Genomic DNA, 12,375 nt, shown 5'->3' on the forward strand with positions numbered 1-12,375 from the left:
TACAAATGAGGAAAAGTTTCCTAAGGATAAAATAAGACCTGTGCATTGCACCACCATCCACAGGCTGGAATTGCACATAAAATCTTATTTAATTTTTCACAATTCCTGTAAAGGGTCTTTGTGACAAGTGGACTGTATTCAATCGAACACATTTAGACTGTTTAAGGGCAAATGCAATTCAACCAAACCCGCCACATCAGTCTGGTAACATCTCGTCGAAGTCTACTTTGTCAGCTTTACAGAGTTACAGCGATCAGAAGTAAGAAGTTCCTGCCAATGAAAATGAGTTTTCATCAAGTGACTGACGCTTCTGGTTCTGATTCATTGGTCAAACACCTTTTAAAATACACACTTTTTCATGCTAAAAGGTCTGTTTGGGTTTGGCACTTTATTTTTCTTTTTTTCTTTCTGCTCTGTTCTCCATGGCGCAGGGAGACACCAAACTCTGGGAAAACACTGCCACCACTTCAAGATGACTTTCTGTGTCCTGTTAATCTAATACAGAAATTAAGGGGCTAATTCATTTTGTTAATTGGTTTTCATTCGTTTCATTTTGACGACATAAAACAAAATTGGCAGGACAAGGTCAACTCTGCTCGCATCCTTTATAAATATAATGTATTAATCTTCCCAAAGGTTTGCATTTGATTCCGTTGCTCGTGCCGTTTCATAAATTGATTCATTTGCTTCTGCTAAGCAATTTTGCTAATGACAGACCTTTAGATGGATCCATGCAAGCGAGGTCATTCACTTAGAGATGTATGACATTATAGATCATGCGGATAACTTAACTATTTTAATAGTCTTACATTTATTTGGCAGACGCTTTTATCCAAAGCGACGTACAAAAAGTGCATTTCATGGTCATAGACAACTGCTTCACACAGGTTCAGTAAGGTACAATACTTATTTTGTACAGCTTTTTCTAGCCAAGGACACAGTTTAGTTCACACAGTGAACACTATTCAGACCCCAACCTCTGCAAAGCCAACTAGGCAGAAGAATAAGCTACAGCCTTCATGCTGTTTCAGCTTCACTCCTACAAAGTTGACTTGGCAGGAAAGAACGAAATGTTTAGCGTGTTATAGTACACAGAAACATGATGTCATAGCTGAGAACACTAGTTTTGTCTAGGGCAGGTTTCTCACCTGCAGTCCAGTCATCCCTCAGAGAGTGGTCAATGGACTCTTCTTGTCAGCCAATTACCACATTGGCCCTCCCCAGTGATTTACATCAATTGCCACCCATTAAGCACAGATGATGATTGACAGCAATGCTCCCACACTATCATGTGCCGGTCTGAGTGCATATAATGGCAGACCTTGTTACAGCGTTGAGCAGAAATGTGCTCCTCTTTCTAAGCAATGGGAAGTGACATTAAAAATGCAATTCCATTACCTGCACAAAAATTTCCAAACAAGATTAATCATAACAAAGACAAAATTTTGCAGCAATGCATGGTTATAAAACTGGGGAGAAAAAAAGTGGAACCAAAATGAAATAAGAGCCAGGTTTAAACTTTGTGATGAAATTTTATCATGGTCAGTTGTTTAACGGTCTCCTCTGACAATTTTGGCAATGCTTAGAGTAAACCTCTCCATAGGGAGAGATGCATCTTCCCGCACCTGCAGAGCTGGGTGGAAGAGACAAGCATCATTCTGCAGGCTGTGCAATATTTGCACTATGTTTTCCCCTCTCAGGCAGAGCTCCCAGAGTGCCAGTGCAGTGCCCTGTCCGCGTGCCAATAACATGTAATCAGCCGGTTTGGATGTACAGTGCTTGTCAAACCCCGGACGCCGCTCGGGGGGCCACAATGTGAGCGCCACACGCTAAAGGAACCACGTTCGGCGCCAAACCTCTGACGGTTTCATTTGTGTGCTGTCAGCACGTAACTTGCCGTTGCGTTGCAAGAAGCGATGTGAGAATATGCACGCTCGTGTGTGTGCGTGTCTGTGTGTGTGAGAGAGAGCGTGTGTGGTGTGTGTGTGTGGGAGAGAGAGAGAGAGAGTGTGTGTGTGTGTGCGCGTGATTGAGAGAGAGTGTGTGTGTGTGTGCGTGATTGAAAGAGTGTGTGTGCGTGTGTGGGAGACAGAGAGAGTATGTGTGCGTGTGTGTGTGTGAGAGAGAGAGAGTGTGTGTGTGTGTGTGTGTGTGTGTGTGTGTGGGAGAAAGAGAGTGTGTGTGGTGTGTGAGAGACAGAGAGAGTGTGTGTGCGTGTGTGTGTGTGAGAGAGAGAGAGTGTGTGTGTGTGTGTGTGTGTGTGTGTGTGTGGGAGACAGAGTGTGTGTGTGTGTGTGAGAGAGTGTGCGTGCGTGTGGATGCGCGGCTGCCTACTCATATATGCATTGTGCTGTCAGAGACAGTTGACTGGGTGCAGTGTTCTATAGCAAAATGTAGGTTAGACTGTTGTGCCTGGCAGGAGCACGGATTTAAAATGAAGAGAACATCCTTCATACGACAGCAGCCCAAGGAGCAGCAGTAACCCAGGAAGAACTCGGCTTCAGGGCCTCTCCTCACACTGAACACACAGCTTTCATTGGGTGGGGGGGGGGGTGCATCCACAATAAACCATATAACGGGAAGGATATTTAGTATTTAGAATACAAAAATACATCAGTATTATTCCTCATGTTCACCCACGGGTTTAGCTCACTTACATATTCACACTGCTCAATATCTACGTGATTATTTTGAGTACCGTGACGGGAACGATTATGGCCGTGATGGGGGGGCGGCGATTACGGTTTCTTTATTTGTTTACCGTTGTTGCCGGTATTGTTGTTTCTGTTGTTGCGGCTGTTAGCGTCTGTCCAGGGTGGTTTGCAGCGCTAGCGGAACATGAATAACACATCGACGAGCGTGGAAACAACCGGCGGCGGCTGTGAGCGGCGAGGCGACTCGGAGCTCCACGCACAACGACACGTGCGCTCTTTAAGAAAACAGGGCGGAGCCTCTCCGTGCGTTCGAACACCCGCCGCTACGACAGGTAGCGTACGCTGCTCGGGCGTGCGTTTGCTCTGAAGGCGCTAAGAGAACGCTGAGGTCTCGAGCTCGCCTGACGTTCCCGAGAGCTGTGCACTGCCATGCTGACACAGAGTAAAAGGGTCGTTACCAATCGTGTGTCAACACAGAGAGATTAAGGCCGGTCACCTTGCACTCACTGTTTCAACCGGGGTGGGTGGAGTAGGTGTGCCCATCTCATTTGCATAAGGTATTCTGTATGCAAATAATTCTGCACAGTGCAGCCGCACCTGGCTCATGAAACCCGGATCAAACTGTCACACTGGGGCGTTGCAGATAAATATGAATCAAGATTCGGCAATTACATGGTCTATTTCTCACCTCAGGTCCTTTCAGAAACATTTCAGTCGACAGTGTTCTGTCGTATTGAAAGGTAAACGGGTGAATTTGTGGGCAGCAACAATTTTCCTGCTGGATATCTTGATTGACATTTATAAGATGTAGTTGTACCTCCAAAGAGACACTTGGACATCACGACTGAGGCGGCGCCAAAATGGAACGCAGAAAGAAATTTTCAAACATTAGAGGGCCAAGCACCAAGACACTTTCTGCCAGCTTTTTATGCAAAATGATATGATTTCAAAAATGTTGAAAAAAAACTGCATAAATCAAAATTTTTCGTTGTAAAGTAGGCATTCAAACATGTTTACAGCTAAAAAAAAAACAAAACAGAACAATCTTGAGTGTTTTACTCTTTCCCGAGTAGAATTACTCTTTCAGGAGTCTTAGCTATGCTATATTAACACAGAGAGGAAAAAGGTGTGCTAACTATACTATATTAACAGAGAGAATAAGGTGTGTCAGCTATGCATTATTAACGCAGAGAGAATAAGGTGCGTTAACTATGTTATATTAACAGAGAATAAGGTGTGTTAACTATGCTATATTAACAGAGAGAGTAAGGTGCGTTAACTATGTTATATTAACAGAGAGAATAAGGTGTGTTAACTATGCATTATTAACGCAGAGAGAATAAGGTGTGTTAACTATGCTATATTAACAGAGAGAATAAGGTGTGTTAACTATGCTATATTAACAGAGAGAATAAGGTGTGTCAGCTATGCATTATTAACGCAGAGAGAATAAGGTGTGTTAACTATGTTACATTAACAGAGACAATAAGGTGTGTTAACTATGCATTATTAACGCAGAGAGAATAAGGTGTGTTAACTGTGCTATATTAACAGAGAGAATAAGGTGTGTTAACTATGCTATATTAACAGAGACAATAAGGTGTGTTAACTATGCATTATTAACGCAGAGAGAATAAGGTGCGTTAACTATGTTATATTAACAGAGAATAAGGTGTGTTAACTATGCTATATTAACAGAGAGAGTAAGGTGCGTTAACTATGTTATATTAACAGAGAGAATAAGGTGTGTTAACTATGCATTATTAACGCAGAGAGAATAAGGTGTGTTAACTATACTATAGTAACAGAGAGAATAAGGTGTGTCAGCTGTGCATTCTTAACGCAGAGAGAATAAGGTGTGTTAACTATGTTACATTAACAGAGACAATAAGGTGTGTTAACTATACTATATTAACAGAGAGAATAAGGTGTGTTGACTATGCATTATTAACGCAGAGAGAATAAGGTGTGTTAACTATGCTATATTAACAGAGAGAGTAAGGTGCGTTAACTATGTTATATTAACAGAGAGAATAAGGTGTGTTAACTATGCATTATTAACGCAGAGAGAATAAGGTGTGTTAACTATACTATAGTAACAGAGAGAATAAGGTGTGTCAGCTGTGCATTCTTAACGCAGAGAGAATAAGGTGTGTTAACTATGTTACATTAACAGAGACAATAAGGTGTGTTAACTATACTATATTAACAGAGAGAATAAGGTGTGTTGACTATGCATTATTAACGCAGAGAGAATAAGGTGTGTTAACTATGCTATATTAACAGAGAGAGTAAGGTGCGTTAACTATGTTATATTAACAGAGAGAATAAGGTGTGTTAACTATGCATTATTAACGCAGAGAGAATAAGGTGTGTTAACTATACTATAGTAACAGAGAGAATAAGGTGTGTCAGCTGTGCATTCTTAACGCAGAGAGAATAAGGTGTGTTAACTATGTTACATTAACAGAGACAATAAGGTGTGTTAACTATGCTATATTAACAGAGAGAATAAGGTGTGTTAACTATGCATTATTAACGCAGAGAGAATAAGGTGTGTTAACTATACTATAGTAACAGAGAGAATAAGGTGTGTCAGATATGCATTATTAACGCAGAGAGAATAAGGTGTGTTAACTATGTTACATTAACAGAGACAATAAGGTGTGTTAACTATGCTATATTAACAGAGAGAATAAGGTGTGTTAACTATGCATTATTAACGCAGAGAGAATAAGGTGTGTTAACTATACTATAGTAACAGAGAGAATAAGGTGTGTCAGCTGTGCATTCTTAACGCAGAGAGAATAAGGTGTGTTAACTATGTTACATTAACAGAGACAATAAGGTGTGTTAACTATACTATATTAACAGAGAGAATAAGGTGTGTTGACTATGCATTATTAACGCAGAGAGAATAAGGTGTGTTAACTATGCTATATTAACAGAGAGAGTAAGGTGCGTTAACTATGTTATATTAACAGAGAGAATAAGGTGTGTTAACTATGCATTATTAACGCAGAGAGAATAAGGTGTGTTAACTATACTATAGTAACAGAGAGAATAAGGTGTGTCAGCTGTGCATTCTTAACGCAGAGAGAATAAGGTGTGTTAACTATGTTACATTAACAGAGACAATAAGGTGTGTTAACTATGCTATATTAACAGAGAGAATAAGGTGTGTTAACTATGCATTATTAACGCAGAGAGAATAAGGTGTGTTAACTATACTATAGTAACAGAGAGAATAAGGTGTGTCAGATATGCATTATTAACGCAGAGAGAATAAGGTGTGTTAACTATGTTACATTAACAGAGACAATAAGGTGTGTTAACTATGCTATATTAACAGAGAGAATAAGGTGTGTTAACTATGCATTATTAACGCAGAGAGAATAAGGTGTGTTAACTATACTATAGTAACAGAGAGAATAAGGTGTGTCAGATATGCATTATTAACGCAGAGAGAATAAGGTGTGTTAACTATGCATTATTAACGCAGAATGAATCCGTTTGCACAGCGGGGTATTTGGCGGAGCGGTGCGGATTAAGATTAATTGCTCCGGGGGGCGGGTCGGCAGCTCCCGGCCCAGGAGCTGAACCGGCAATAATTGAGCTCTCCGAACCAGCGGATCACAGCGCCGGTATCAATTTCACCTTTGGCTATTAGGTACCGCTACGCGGGGCGGCCTCACCCCAGATTACATTTATTCAGGGGGTGGCGGGGGGGGGAGGTAGCGGGAGGGTGGAAGCGGGCGGGCGACGGCGGCGGAGGTTTTCCCGCGGCCGCGCGGCGGGAGGGGCGGCGGTAATGGGTTGACGCCGCGTCTCGCCGAGCTCCTCCGGGGGGTTCCTGCCAGTCTTCATAACCCGCTCGATAAATCTCTACGCGCCCCGGACACGCGCTGTCATTATGCTACACGCCGCGCGCGCTAGCGCCTGATGATGTCACTTTTATTATCTTTTTTAAAGCACCGCAGTATTGGATATGTGTTACGAAAAAGAACTGTTGCAGCTGTTGCAGCTTAGCGCTGGCTTCCTCTTCTCTGTGAACTATGACTGATGTGCCCCTTGGATATTCTTTGCCAGTGCGCTGATGTTCATGATGCTACCTTGACAGGAGCCATGCGCTGAGAATTACCCCAATAAATAAACGCATAATGGATTCCATTAAACCAAGGATTTTACAAGAAGTCAATTTTGCGGCCCCCCCGGGTTGCATACTGTACCCACTCCCCACAGAACGGTGAGGGAATCTGGTACCCCGGTGCTGACTGTGCCGGTGCCAGTTTGCCCACGGCATTGCGCACGGACGGAGGGGTCGGTAGGCCGGGTTTGTGCCACTAGGAAAGAGCGCCTCTTCAGGTTGCTAAGGAAACTGCGGTCTGGTCGCACGTTAAGTGACGCGACGGCTGCGAGGTGGACTGCGGAGAGAAAGGGAAGCAGCAGGGCTGGGGGCGTACGCCACAGAAGACATGTGGGAGGAAGAGGAAGAAAACCACAAGTGGAAGGAAAACAGGTGACACTGCTTTTCAGACATTCAGCAGATGCTCCAGAGAAACTGCCATAGGTTACATTCTTTTTCCATACAACCCAGTCACACAGCTAGATTTGAACAAGTAGTTCAAGTTAATTGCCTTGACGGGAGGTACAACGGCAGTGCCTCAAGCTGGGATTCAAACCTGCAGCCCTGGAAGGTGCAAGCCCAGCTCCCTAACCACTACGCCGCACCGCCACCTCAACAGGTGGCCGAAAAAGGACGCGGCCAGCCCTGACTGCGGGCTGCATTCTGTTCCTGTTCTCCTCTTCATCTCTCCTTTCCGAGCGAAGTCCGGGCGCGAGAAGGAGGGCCCGGCATGTTCATCAGCGCTAATTAATTAACGAGGAGGTCAGCGTAGGACGGGGACCGTCGCATTCATTTAGCGCTGACATTTCAGCTCCGTCCGTCCGGCACCGCGAGCAATTCAGGAGCGCCAGACAGGTCCTGAGAGCGTGCTCGCACGTTCGCTGTTTTTAAAACGCGTTCGGTCCCCCCCTTCCCCCCCCGTCAACACACTCCCGAGGCTCAGGTCGCGGGCGGCGACAGCCAGGGTGGAAAGCAGCTTGACAGCAAATTTATTTCTTTGAGAAATTTTGTCATTTCTGGACTTTTTTTTTATCCCCTGAAAGAAAGCTGATATTGAAATGGAACATAATTGTGGCATTTCAGCCCGGAAACCCTAAGAAGGCTTGGGAGAGCCGTGCTGCTATGATAATGTCATGAGAGGACTCGGGGGGGGGGGTTTAGAGCTGTGGGGGCGGTGGGGGGGGTGAATTTAAAATCCAGTTTCTCACACCTGATCTGTGTAAAGCTGAATGGGGCCTTGCACCTCCTGCTGTCCTCTGAAGGAAGCAGTCTTTAACCCACGTCCACAAAATGAGAATACTTTATGCCCCGCTGGGCTTCCACAGGACATGACACTTGCCAAACAGCACGGGGCAGTAGGAAATTACCCCCCCCCCCCCCCATCCAACCCAAAACCAAAAAATGTTTTTTTAGCTTTAAAGCTTTGATTGCTGTATGGCTGCTTCTCATCCCTTAATCCATACAATGAGCTGAAGACACAGAACCACAATGGCAAGTAGAATTCATAATGGACTGCCAGCAACGCAGACAATGTTCTGTTTCTTCCCAGAATAACTGTCAGTCACTGTCAATATACAGTGAGCTCCATAACGTTTGGGACTAAGACATATACTTTCTTGATTTGGCTCTGTACTCCACAATTTTAGATTTGTAATCAAACAATTGTGGTTAAAGAGCAGATTCTCAGCTTTTATTAAAGGGTATTTTTTATACATTTTGGTCTCACCATATAAAAATTACAGGACTTTTTATACATAGTCCCCCATTTAGTATGCCAAGCTACTAGACACTAAACTCTAGATCAAGGCTGCACAACCCAGCTCCTGGAGATCTACCATCCTGTATGTTTTCCTTTCAACCCTACTTTGGCACACATGCTTCTACTAATTAGCAGCTCAATGAGATCTCCAGTTGTTGAATGAGATGTGGAGTGAAAATCCACAGGACAGTAGTAACAGGGTTGGGGCAGCCCTGCTCCAGATGCTATGCCATACTATACGGCTTATATACTTAGATAATTATAACTGTAAATGTAAAAGCCGTTCTGAATGTGATCCTGCTGAGAGCGGAGTATGCCCACAAGTCACACAGGACTACAAACGCAGTTAAAAAAAAAACAAAACATGGCCGTTTGATCACACATCCAACGAGCACCCCCCCCGCCCCCCCGAGCCAATCAGAAGCAGCCTCTCTGTTGTCCCCCCTATCCTCGTCCTCTGCATGCAAACGAGGTCTAATTAGTATAAATCAGAGGTGTCCATTTATAATTACAGGACGGATTTGCTCCGGCGAAGGATCATGAAAACCTCGCTTTCATTTCAAATTTCCTAATTAAAACCGTCCCGTTGCAATTACGCGGCGCCCGTTCCTCGGTCAGCCAATTACCGAGGCGTAATCCCCCCTCTCGCACGGCGGCTCTGCGGCATCGCCGGCGGGACACGCGCGCGCGGCACAGGAGCTTCAGCCAAGGACGCGTGCTCGTTCCCTCCCGAAGACCGCGCTGAGCTCCGTGTGGCGCATCCGCCTTCTGAAGTCGCCGCAACTTTTTTTTTTAACCACGAGACGCTGAAGAACTCGCTGTTGCTGCCGGCATCCTGCAAACGCACATGACTCAGAACATGAAATACCAGGGGTAAGTGTACTGTGTTACTGTGACCACACCGGATATTGGGCCAGATGGACAATGGGGGGGGGGGGGGGGAGGTGGGCTTGGAGTTTCAGATACACAAAGACTGGCTGATTTGTGACAGAGCTCTATGCTTTATCTAAATCTTCAGCTAAAAATATCCTAACTGAAGTGTGGTTAGTCAGAATATATCGACTGTCCTCCCCGGTCATTCTGTGTACCTGCTGAAAACACGTGCGAGAGGGGCTCGGGGATGGGGGGGATGGGGGGGGGGGGGGAGCAGGGTCCAGGGCCCAGGCCGTGCTGATGGGCTATAAGAAGCATCTCACTGTTATCATTTACTATGGATCCGATCCTGACGCAGGGAACTTACAGAAGGAAGGAAGGAAGTACACGGGGGCTCGTGTGCATCCAAGAAAAAAGTCCCTCCGGCTGAAATTGCGTATGCTGGCAGATCTGCCCTATTTATTATACCTCTTCACGTGAGCAAAGACAGCAGTTAGTTACATGATAGATGGTTATATGTATGTGTAAGGTCTCAAGCCAGAACCTCTGTAACTCGGAATTCATAGGTTCAGTTATTATTTTCAGTGCACCCCAAGCATGTTGCCAGCTTCAGTCACCCAAACCAGGAAGCTCGTAGGGGAAAAAGCACCGGGTTTGTGTGGACATTTGTGTGCATCTCAGACCAGTGATGGACCCCTATGGACACTGGGAATGGCAGCGCGATGCGCCGGGGAACTGAAGAAGCGGCTTCACTGCGTGGTTTTCTGAGCCTCCATCTTTCACTGGCAGCAAAGCGCCTGGGGTTGGCCGCCTCGTCGACGGGTACGCGTGCTCAAGGTCGTTTCGCGATAGGCGGCGAAGACGAGGCGGGCGACCGGGCTCCGGTCCAGCAGACGGACTGCCACGATACCGCGCGCGGTAAAAAATGCGCCTTTCCTCAATTAAAACGAAAAATCCGGTGGAAGCATGTGAGTAATGTGGGTAATGGTGCAGTATGATCACTTCTGGAGAAGGCCACAGCGGTTGTGTAACCGTGGAGAAGGAAATGGAATTCTGACTCCTGAAGAACGACGGCAAAAATGTTTGTCTTTGCTTGTGTGTCAAAGTCATCACGGATCAAGTCATGTGTTCCCATTTCCTATTGGTTGAACTTTAGGGAATCATTGCATGAATGCAAGAATGCACATGAATATGTAATATGAAGTAAATGTCTGGAGACCTCCTGGAGCCAGACAGGTCCAATATCAAACATCACCAGCAGACGGCGATTCGAGAGAGTTTAAAAATGTCACTTTTCGTCTAAAAAAAATGTTCCTGGCATTTTCTTAAGAATTTAATTCCCTTAATAGAAATTGTAGCAAAACGGGCTATCCGTAGGCCCCGCCGCAGAAATCTGCTGGCGCCGACAACTTAATGTGATCCATTTATATCACATCATTAAATCCAGACCCCAAGGACGCATTGCTTAAACTTACTTTCAGCCTTACGCCGTAACGTCCTGTTTTGTGAGTTAATGTGTACCTCCAGCGAGCGATTTTCTGTAGATTGAAAAGCAACGCGGTAAAACGTGCCTGGATTACATTCGGAGGACCTCCGCGCCTTCGTTGACTGTTAACTGTTCAGGAGAGCTGCGTTTTTAGGCTTGTGTTGCAGACGGTCGTTAAGCCAACGGCAATCAAAAGATTGACAGGCACTGAATTTCCAATAACAACTCATTAAATATAAACTCATTAAATTGCAACATGCAAGGCACGGGAACAGATATTACAGTATTCCATTCGCCTTGCAGTGAGGCTACACCCATTTTGCTACAGCTGAACCCAAGGCATGCACTTAAAATGGCTTCTTCCACCAGATTTCTGGCAGATTCCGAGAGGGGTTTGTACAGACTTTTTAAAAAACCTTATGAGACAAAGCATTTCTCTTTGTATAAATAAAGACCAGCTTTTCCAATAGTGCAAAAAAGAAAAAAAAATGCCAGCAATCTAGCAATCACCAGGTATTTCCATAACAGCCACTCTTAGCACTGATAGGCTTCTATAAACAGCGGTATCGAAGTTTGCCGTCAGGGAGCTGATTGCTCTGTTCAGGTCCGCACGCACTCCTACCTAAGCAGATGCAGCAGAAGCTCTGATTTGCTTGAAAGGATTGACACTCGGCGTCCTAATCAGGCGACGTTTCCAGAAATACAAGACGCGCCCCCCCCCACCACCCTTCCGCATCTGGCTCAGGTTGACGTCCTGCGCTAGCGGCCTACAGAGGACCAGCGCTTTCCGATCTTTGATTCTTGACGGGAGTCCGTTTGCTCGACGGGAACTTTTCACACAGACGCACTTCGGCTGAAAGCTCCGCTTCTGCAGAGCACCTTTCGGCAAGAGCGCACGCCAACAGGGTCCTAATTAAACCCTGCGGGATTTCCTTCTCGCGTTTGTTTTTGGTTTCTGCCCCCCCTCCCCCTCCCCCTCCCCCTCTCCCCCCCTTTCTGCTGGTTAAACTGAGCTGTCGCTGATAGGGCTAACATACAGGCGTTCGCCTACAAAGGAAATCTAATGAACCGACCCTCAAAGCCAGCCGGAACCCCTGGCGATGTCACGCCTCTCTCTCTCTCTCTCTCTCACTTTCTCTCTCTCTCTCTCTCTCTCTCTCTCTCTCTCTCTCTCCCGGCGTGAATCGGCCGTCTGATCAGAGCACTTTTTCACACGCGACCCACGCGGCGCTATTAATCAATTAGCCTCTCTCCAGTGAGATTTAATTTGCAGGCGGACGACCAAACGGCATCGGCGTAATTAGATCCCTTTATTAGATCGGGACGACAAAGAAGATGAGCGCGGAGAAGGAGAGGAGGAAGGTTAGACGCAGCGCTCCGAGAGAGAGAGAGAAAGAGAGAGAGTCCCGGCTCGCCACGCCCCGCTCGCCCCGTCGCTCGCTGGCCCGCCCTCAGTGTTAATCGCTGTTAAATCTCC

At 45.7% G+C, this 12,375-nt stretch overlaps 1 protein-coding gene across 3 annotated transcripts in view; it reads right to left on the reverse strand.

Annotated features, from left to right (window-relative positions):
• The window catches only part of LOC135242284 (cytosolic carboxypeptidase 4-like), a 193,227-nt gene that overhangs the window by 60,055 nt on the left and 120,797 nt on the right, over positions 1-12,375 (reverse strand). The window lies entirely within an intron of this gene.

This window comes from Anguilla rostrata, chromosome 16 (genome assembly GCF_018555375.3).
Source record: "Anguilla rostrata isolate EN2019 chromosome 16, ASM1855537v3, whole genome shotgun sequence".
In the NCBI taxonomy this organism is placed as follows: Eukaryota; Metazoa; Chordata; class Actinopteri; order Anguilliformes; family Anguillidae; genus Anguilla; species Anguilla rostrata.